Genomic DNA, 8,554 nt, shown 5'->3' on the forward strand with positions numbered 1-8,554 from the left:
AGTAAAAAAAAAGGTCAGTAAAATCGTTTCTGAATGCGTTTAAATTGAAAGTTTTTAATATTTTTATAAATTCATTTATTGCACTAATTATTTGGGACAATTAAAAATCAGGAAAATGAAAGATTTGAAATAATTGACACGCATTAACTTTATTCCTTTCCATAGAATTTGCTTTATTACGTTAAGCTTGTTTTGTGTTTTCTGTAGTTATCACCATCTATTCATTTCGAACCTCATTCCAAAATTACACTGAACAAAGAACATTTAAAGAACACAGAAGTTCATATGTTGCAAGACAGGTGGTGCTTATTCAGAAAAAACATAAGTATACTTTTGATTTAATAAAGCGCGTCGCTGCTTTCATAGATGGCGCTGTACAAAATTTAACATCCTAAATAATTAAGATTGTCCAAGTACATGGACGGTGGATGGATGGATGTATGTATCGTGGTACCTTATAGAAAATTCAGACCTTTCTTTCCAGTTCAAATTTTTATTTTTAATATGTTACACTTCGGGATAGCACTATGATTGGCTAATTTTACATAGCCATTAAAATTCAATTCCGTGTTTTTAATAAATTTTTTTATAACTTCCTGTATTATTACTTTCAATTCATTTTTGTTCAGGTTACTGGTGAAATAATAAGCGACAGGTTGTGTGTACCTTTTTTAATGCCCTTTACCATGAAAACCAATGCATGGCTTTCAAATACTTGTTTGCCATGAGTTGCGAATCCTTTTAAGGTGTCGGTTGCTGAATCGTAATGCACTTGCGGCGTAAGTGACATCTCGTAAAAGATTAATGTGCACAGTTTATCTTCGCGAGGCATATGATGCACAACTTTTTTAAATTTTTCATAAATGACTTTATCGGAACGGCTTTAGTTTTACTTTACAAATTAATCTTTTTAAACATTTTGCTGATGGCAATGTAAAATATTTTGGCATCAAGGCATAACACTTGGGACTCCTCTTATACAAAAACGACGACCCTTTTGTTTTTTCGCCGTTGCATCTTCATGGCGGTAAACAATTTGGCTTGTGATGCTCGGCTTTTGTAAGCCGCGCCTTAAATGAATGACTTAACTTTTTCGCAGTCTGTAGATTTCTCTTCTCAAGTTACAAATTTGTTTTTGGTAAGTGCTATACCTATTTGCTGTCAATTTGGACGGCGCCGTTCTTTCTGAAGCTGTAACAAAAAAAAAATATAATTAAATAAAATCAGGCAATTGCAAGTCAAACTCGCGCAATAAGGGTTCTGTATCTATAAAAACAGCAAAAAAAATGTCTATGGTATCGGAGCCCTTAAATAAAAATTTACTGATGGCTAAAAAAATATTTAAGGGGGCTCACGTACAATAGACATGATGACCCTCCTACAAGGGGTTGCTACAGCCTGTGAAAAAAGCTCTTCACTGGTACTCTCCCAAGACAGGACTCTGTGTGCCAGCCTTCCTTTCGCAAGTCGAAGTCACAACTAGCTGGAAGGCATATAGCTAGCATACCCAATGATTAACTTAACACATTATTCCTTAATCGAACCCAACTGTTCCAACTCACTAAAAATACTAAAATATGATAATCACCAACTTTTTGAAGATTTTTTCTTGCAATAACCATGGTCCAGCATTATAGCAGCATCTTCTGAATGCCTTTTTGATCATCTTTTCATGTTGTGCTTAACATTCTGTTGAGTGGTTATAGCAGAAGTAGATGCTGAGCCACAGGCAACTGAAATGATGTCAGATTAATCAAGATTAATAAAAATAAAGTGTTATGTGTATGTTTGTGCAATATAACCCTTGCAGCACTCAACCTCTTACACAAAACCGTAGGAGGATATGATACTTTTGAAAAACAGGTATTTTATGAATGTATTGCTGTCGCAATGACCTCTATACCTAAACACATAGCGAAAGGGGCAATTGCACTTCGGCATGTTTTTACCTATACAAAATGGACAAAATCGAGGATTTGTATTCCTTATACAAATCCCATCCTCCAATATATAGTTAGATTTTCAATTTTGTTTGATTTTTAACAATCTGTCCTCTGCCTTCCTTATCCAGACTCTACCAGCCACCTGTTTTCTAGGCATTAATTGAGGGGATGTGGTTGTCTATGATCTCTACATAAGAACTCGTCTACAAGTACAGAAGCAATGAGTTGTCTCTTAGTACTCATTAAAAATATATATTGTTATTAACTGATATGGATGACTTTATATTGATATCTTCAATGTTATAATATTATGTTCAGAACAACCTGAAATTAGGAAAGAAGAACCAATGGCAATACAGAAACTATTAAATTAATTGTTATTGCTGATTGATACAGAAATCCAGAAACATACAATACATATATACAAAAAAGAAATACAGGCAAATTATAAATCTCTTTGTTTGTAATGTATTACTAAATCATTTTAATTACCTGCGTCTGAGTGGTTGTTCAGTTCCATTTCCTGACTGACCATTTCATTAGGGTTCCATACCCTATACAGTTTTCCATGAAAGCCTGAAAAAAGTTAAACAATTTACCACTAAAATCTTTATAAGACATTGAGTAACACACAATGAATATTCAATTGCTATTGATGATATGGTTTCTCAACCATCCAAGGGTTAAGTAAATTAATTAATATTTCAATTACATACCATTCAAATGAAGAGATGGAATGGCTAAAACATTTAATCGGTTATTAAGATTACGATCTCTACCGGTGAAATGAACATCACAACCTTTTTTCTTTTTAAAATCTCTTCATTAGTCTATCCAAAATCACCAGTAACATTAACCCAAGAATTGAATGGCTGATGGAATCTTTTAGGGTTTGGAAATGAATGAAGGCTGGGATCTGAAAAATAAGATAAAATATGCATGTCAATATGTTGATAAAGTTTTAATAAATAATATGTTTCATAGTGGCTTTGTGTACTGAAATAAATTAAATTAAATTTCTGCTGAGATGGATAAGACCACGCAATTTCGTAATTAAAATAATCTGTTCTGTTAGTATGTATTTAAACAATACATGCATAAACATAAGCACTTATGCCTGTAATCCCTTACGGCATAGGCAGGGGTGCATTGCTTTATTATAACGAGTTTGCTTAAGATGTATATCTCAAATTTATTTCCAGTTATTTTCATTACTTTGTCAGTTAATTTATTATAATATAATAGCCCTATAAATTAAGCACTATTAGGCAAGGAAAGGTCCCGGAAAGATTTTGGTTTCTGGAGTCGATCAAGTGATTTGTGATACAGGTAGTATCCATAGAATAGTCTGAAGTTTTTGCACATCGAAATGAGCCCTTTGGGGTGGCAGATCGCTAGGAGAGGCATATAGATCTAGCTTCGCTATAATAATCTGAATAGTAGACAAGCCTAAAAGGCTGTCTTACCTATGTCTGCATGCAATAATATTTCGTAAAGTATGCTAGTAAGACTGTCTTCTGCAAGCAGATAATATATGGATCTCCACTTTCGTGGTATTTCTATCGCTTAGTTTAAACTTCTATACTTTCTATTATAGTAAATAAATCACTTACCACTAGGTAAACAACCAAACACACATCGTTTAGGCATTGTGACCGAAATCACAAAACTAGCGTCCTTTCGAAGTCTTAAAACACCAATTTACACTGTAGAACCGAGTGCAGAATCCCGACATCCCACATATGCCAGAGAAAGTAAAAGCTCGACTCGACGTGCTAGAGTGCACAATAGAGAAAACAGGATAAAATACAAAATGAACTACAGCAAAATGGTAACGCAACAAGCAGTAGTCAGTTTGTATTTTGTAATTTTAAATTTTTGTTTTGACACTTTTGCCGTTGGGAGTTGGCATTCAAATACCTGATATAACATTATTTACATGTAAATTTTTTAGAAAATATCCTTTAGAAATATTTTGCTAAATTGCATAATTTAGTTAAAATGAATTATTTAATTACTTAATCTGCCTCTAAATATGCGTAAAAGTAAATCAAAGTCGTTTTTGAACGTTTGAAATGGTAATCACATTTTTCATTAAAGCGGCATCTCTTGAGCACAGTAGAATCTAGGAGAGCGTCTATATTGGGCGCTACCATCGAAAGAAAAATCACGTTGTATGAGACTCTCCGTCCCCCCTGGGATAGCTGTTAGTTCCAAACGATTCTAACTGATCACGGTGTCTGTTGACTGGATTGAATAAGTATTCTAACAGATGGCGATGCGTTGAAAGTACCAACGTTTTACATAAGCTGCAGTTTCATGGCATAGCTATCAAGTAGTGTTGCAGCTAAAGTATAAGTTAAATTTCTTTGTAGTAAACGCAACAGTGAAATTCAATTGTTCTTACTTTTTTAATTTTTGGTATTAGCGTAACCGGCGAAGTGTCCATGTCCAACACGGCATGTTAGTAAAAATTGCTTTCGTTGTTAATGTCCACTAATATTCTCCAAACACAACTACAAAATACGAATTCAAACGTATGCAATGCAACTTTTATGGCAGCGACTCGCCATATTTTTTTTTAATTTAGTTAAATTAAAGTTTTTCACTTAGTTATATAGTCATGGATAGAATTGGTTGGCTATTAAAATGAAAATTTATACGAAAGTCATGAGACAATCAGTATGAAATGCCTCATTTTTGTTCCGAATCACTTTTTTTCATCACCGACTGTCACTTTTTTTTCAAATTTGGACTCGTCACTCCAAACGATACTACGCCACTGATCGAAGTCCAATTTAAATGATCACGAGCAAACTTCAACATCTTTTTCTTTTATACAGCAGTCAACAGTGGTTTCTCCTCTCTGTGGACTCTCTTGCAAATATCAACTGAGACGTCTTTATGAATCATGTCCTTCCATTGCACCATGAGTACTCCAGCTCGAGGACGACGACTTTTTGATATTTTTCTTCAGGATACTGTTTTCTACTTATAATGCGTGGTCAACCAGTTTTATTCAAACAAGATGTCGCTCTATTATATTTATAGTGCTGAATGATAGATTGGACTATAGACCTGGGAAGTATCAAGTCTTTAGACATTTTGTAACCTGATTTGCCAGCATCGACACCACAAACTATTCGCTTTCGATGCTCTTCACACACAGTACCACGACCCATTGTTATTTGAACAAAGACAGAAAGAATAATCTTATTTAACTCACCGATAGACAACATCTTTTGCATCTATTAACGATTAGACGAACTATTTTTCTTTTAATTTCTTCGAATTTAAAACAGGATATGTATAAATTTAATAAGCTAAAATAGTTTACTGTTCCATAATTTAAAAATGGCAAAAGTAACGCGACATGTGATAAAAAAACAGCTTAATATATTTTTATATAGATATACAAAAATAATGAATATAGAAAAAATCTCACAGAAAATTTTACACTAGATGAACTATTTTGCATCGGGGCATATTTCTGTATTCGTAAATACCGGTAAAAGTAGAAACATCCTTATTTGCTGAGCTTATTAAGATTCAGATTATATGGATGTTAGGGCAAAATTCTAAGCCGAAACTTACTTTACTAACTTTAACTCCCGCCTGTCAAAATTAATTTTTGACATACCGTAGTCAGTTCACGCAAGATCTTTGAAACTGACGCTAAATCTTAGGCTTAGTTGTATTGAATAAAGCTAATATATTGTATCAGTATGTTCCTTTATAATTAAACTTCAAGGTTATTTATTAGAATATTAATCATTGTATTTATTTTATCTTAGAGGAACTATCATATGTAATCGTTAGTTTAAATTTTATTTCAAAAAGGACAATTTTAATTTCTTCTATTTATTTTAAATTCTAGATTACCGTTACACATGTTATATTTGTTGTTATAATTAATTTATGTTGGGTTTATTTACAACTTGGGCCATAGTCAAGATGCCTTAGAGTAGTAGTATACATAGAAAATCGAAAACTTAATTTGTATACGTATATGTCGACAAAAAATGTCTGGCAGTCACTTAAACAAATTGCGTTTATAAGAAGCTGATTTTTTAAAATATTTTATTATACATACATAAAATCAGTGAAGTGATAAAACGTAGGTATCATACATACAGGGCATCACAATATTACACTATTTGTTTTACCTTTGTAAGATCTATTTGTGTATTATATTCTTCATCTATGAATACTTTTTATTTGTAGTATGAGTCAGGGTTAAGCTTAAGTACATGCTCTGTTAGAATGTTTATTTACATTTTTAGAAGTGATACTGGATGATGCATACTTATTAAGTATAGTATAAAATAACTCGACCAATTTTAAAAACTATCACTTGCACCCAACCAGATACTACAGCTAGTCTATAGCTATGGTACTTTTAGGATTCTGCTTCATATAAGTTCTTTATATTGTAATACTCTCTTGTGTGTGTCCAAATTAAATACAAAAAAAAAATATCAAATATGTCAGAATATGCATATACCATAATCTATATAAATTTATAATAATTAGAATACATAAAAGAATGACTGTTTCCAAATATTTATAATATTGTTTCACGAAATATGTTGTGGCATCGCCTTAATAGTGTTGTTGTAATAATGTATATTGCTTTTTAATATTTTAATAATTATGTGATTATTTTATTTTACATGTATGGCACTGTCTACAAGAAACAATAATTTATCAACTCTACTCAATATGATATCATATACGCCTCTTGGATAACGCCAGTGGCGCGGCGTTGTGGCAGATTTAGGCAACTAGTGGGCGTTTCGCGTGCGATCAGCTGTACGGTTTACGTTATTCAATCAGTTGAATGCTAAATAGTGCTCTCAAAAAAGAAAAAAAATTATTACGGGTGTTACGAGGTACTGTTGTGTTGTGGGGTTTGTTCTTCGAAAGATTTTCTTGCTTCCGTCATCTTGCGGTTGATCGGTTTTCGATTGCGTACATTCATTATTTATAAAAATGTAGACCGCTGCTACATGTTTGAAACCTTGAACCGATAAACCCGCCTTGCAAGTGCATTCTGTCCTTCGTACCGTACGATCTAGATTCACATGAAAAACAATGAGTTCCTATAGGAAAGAAAACGGGAAGAGCGGGAAAAGGCACACAATATGCCGGGATTCCATGTTTTTAAGTAATACACGCACAAAAAATCTAAACCAACATGCAGAATGTTAATCGTGATTAATTGTAAATCTTGGATTTTGTAGAGTTACGTGCAAGTTATTTTTTATTTCATTCTTTTAGTAACTATAATATATTTTAGATGCAAAACGATAAAATAATAAAGAAGTAAATAAATAAAATTATTATCGGTTCCACAATTCCGAACAATACTTATTCTTTCAATATATATATTTCTTGAAAGAAATCTTCATTTTCCGTTTATAAATTGCATGGATGGTTGAGTTGCTGAAAATATATTTGTTTAGATTATTACAGAACTATATATGAATTTTATAATTAATACACCTCCACTTTCACGTCATACGGTCGATTACTTACTCTGGTCTGTGGTATTACTTTTCCACTGATGATTCCTTCTCCAGCATCACGGATTTCGACGAACATGATTTTTCGATTTTTGGCTTTGGAAAAGTTTATGCACTATATTTTTAAATAAATTGATCACCCCGTTACTAGTAATACGACAATCTATCTTACAATCAAATAAATACGTAGTAAAAATTATAAGCAGTGAATTTGAAAGAATATTTTATAGTTCGTGTAATTACTTAGGTACCTTTCGACACAGGTATTCCGCGAAAAAAGTCTGCGTAAATATTCTGAAATCCATACTTAATTGGCTTGGCTCATGATATCGATTATTCTGTTACAATAAATAAACATCCAAAACGTGCAGTTACTTTTATGCGAATCATATGTTCACGTCTATGAGGAAAACGACCTCGAGTTGCCGCCGTTGAGCGACCGATGGCGTGGCCATCGCTTCGCCACGATATCCAAGAGTAAGATAAGAGTGTAATACATGTATTTTCTAATTCGTTTTTTATTTTAATTCGAAATGTAGCATTAACTGTGATTCAGTTGTGTGAACCTTAAGATTTTTGTTTAGTATTTGTATCGTTTTTTTATCGACACTTGTAACTTTATTTTTTGTTAATTTGGTTGCAATTAACCCTTAGTTATATCTTTTTCATTACTTGGTTTTCCTATGAGATCCCATGTTAGTGATAAGGCCTAGTAATTTTTGTTACCTGTTTTTATCGACAATTAAAATAAACCGAAGTCTTAATAAATAAAAAAATCACGGCGTCATCCATCTGCACATATGTGTATATATGTTCCATTTGTATACTTTATAGTTAACTAGGAAATTATATCCATTTCAAAATTCTTTTTGTCTCATTACTGGTGGATTAATTGCCAAAATCGGTTAATTAGTTCTAGATAAACAGTTTCTAGAGTAAACTTCCAATATAATGTTTTTTTTTATTGAATGCTGGGAGTTGGGTTTTGTATTGTAAATGTAATATGCATGTATTCATCTTCCTTAAAGCTATAAAATATAGGTCTAATGAACTATAAAGAAATAATAAAACCTCCATAAAATTTGA

The 8,554-nt window shown here is 32.4% G+C and overlaps 1 long non-coding RNA gene across 1 annotated transcript; it reads right to left on the reverse strand.

Annotated features, from left to right (window-relative positions):
- Positions 1-614: 614 nt before the first annotated feature.
- On the reverse strand, positions 615-3,691 carry LOC123714451. Its single transcript, XR_006754305.1, has 5 exons — positions 3,557-3,691; positions 2,660-2,859; positions 2,436-2,519; positions 1,593-1,733; positions 615-1,191 (listed from the first exon to the last, which is right to left on the reverse strand). It is a non-coding gene; the product is annotated as an uncharacterized LOC123714451 (long non-coding RNA).
- Between the last annotated feature and the right edge of the window lie 4,863 nt (positions 3,692-8,554).

The sequence above is a fragment of the Pieris brassicae genome, chromosome 9 (genome assembly GCF_905147105.1).
Source record: "Pieris brassicae chromosome 9, ilPieBrab1.1, whole genome shotgun sequence".
Classification (NCBI taxonomy): Eukaryota; Metazoa; Arthropoda; class Insecta; order Lepidoptera; family Pieridae; genus Pieris; species Pieris brassicae.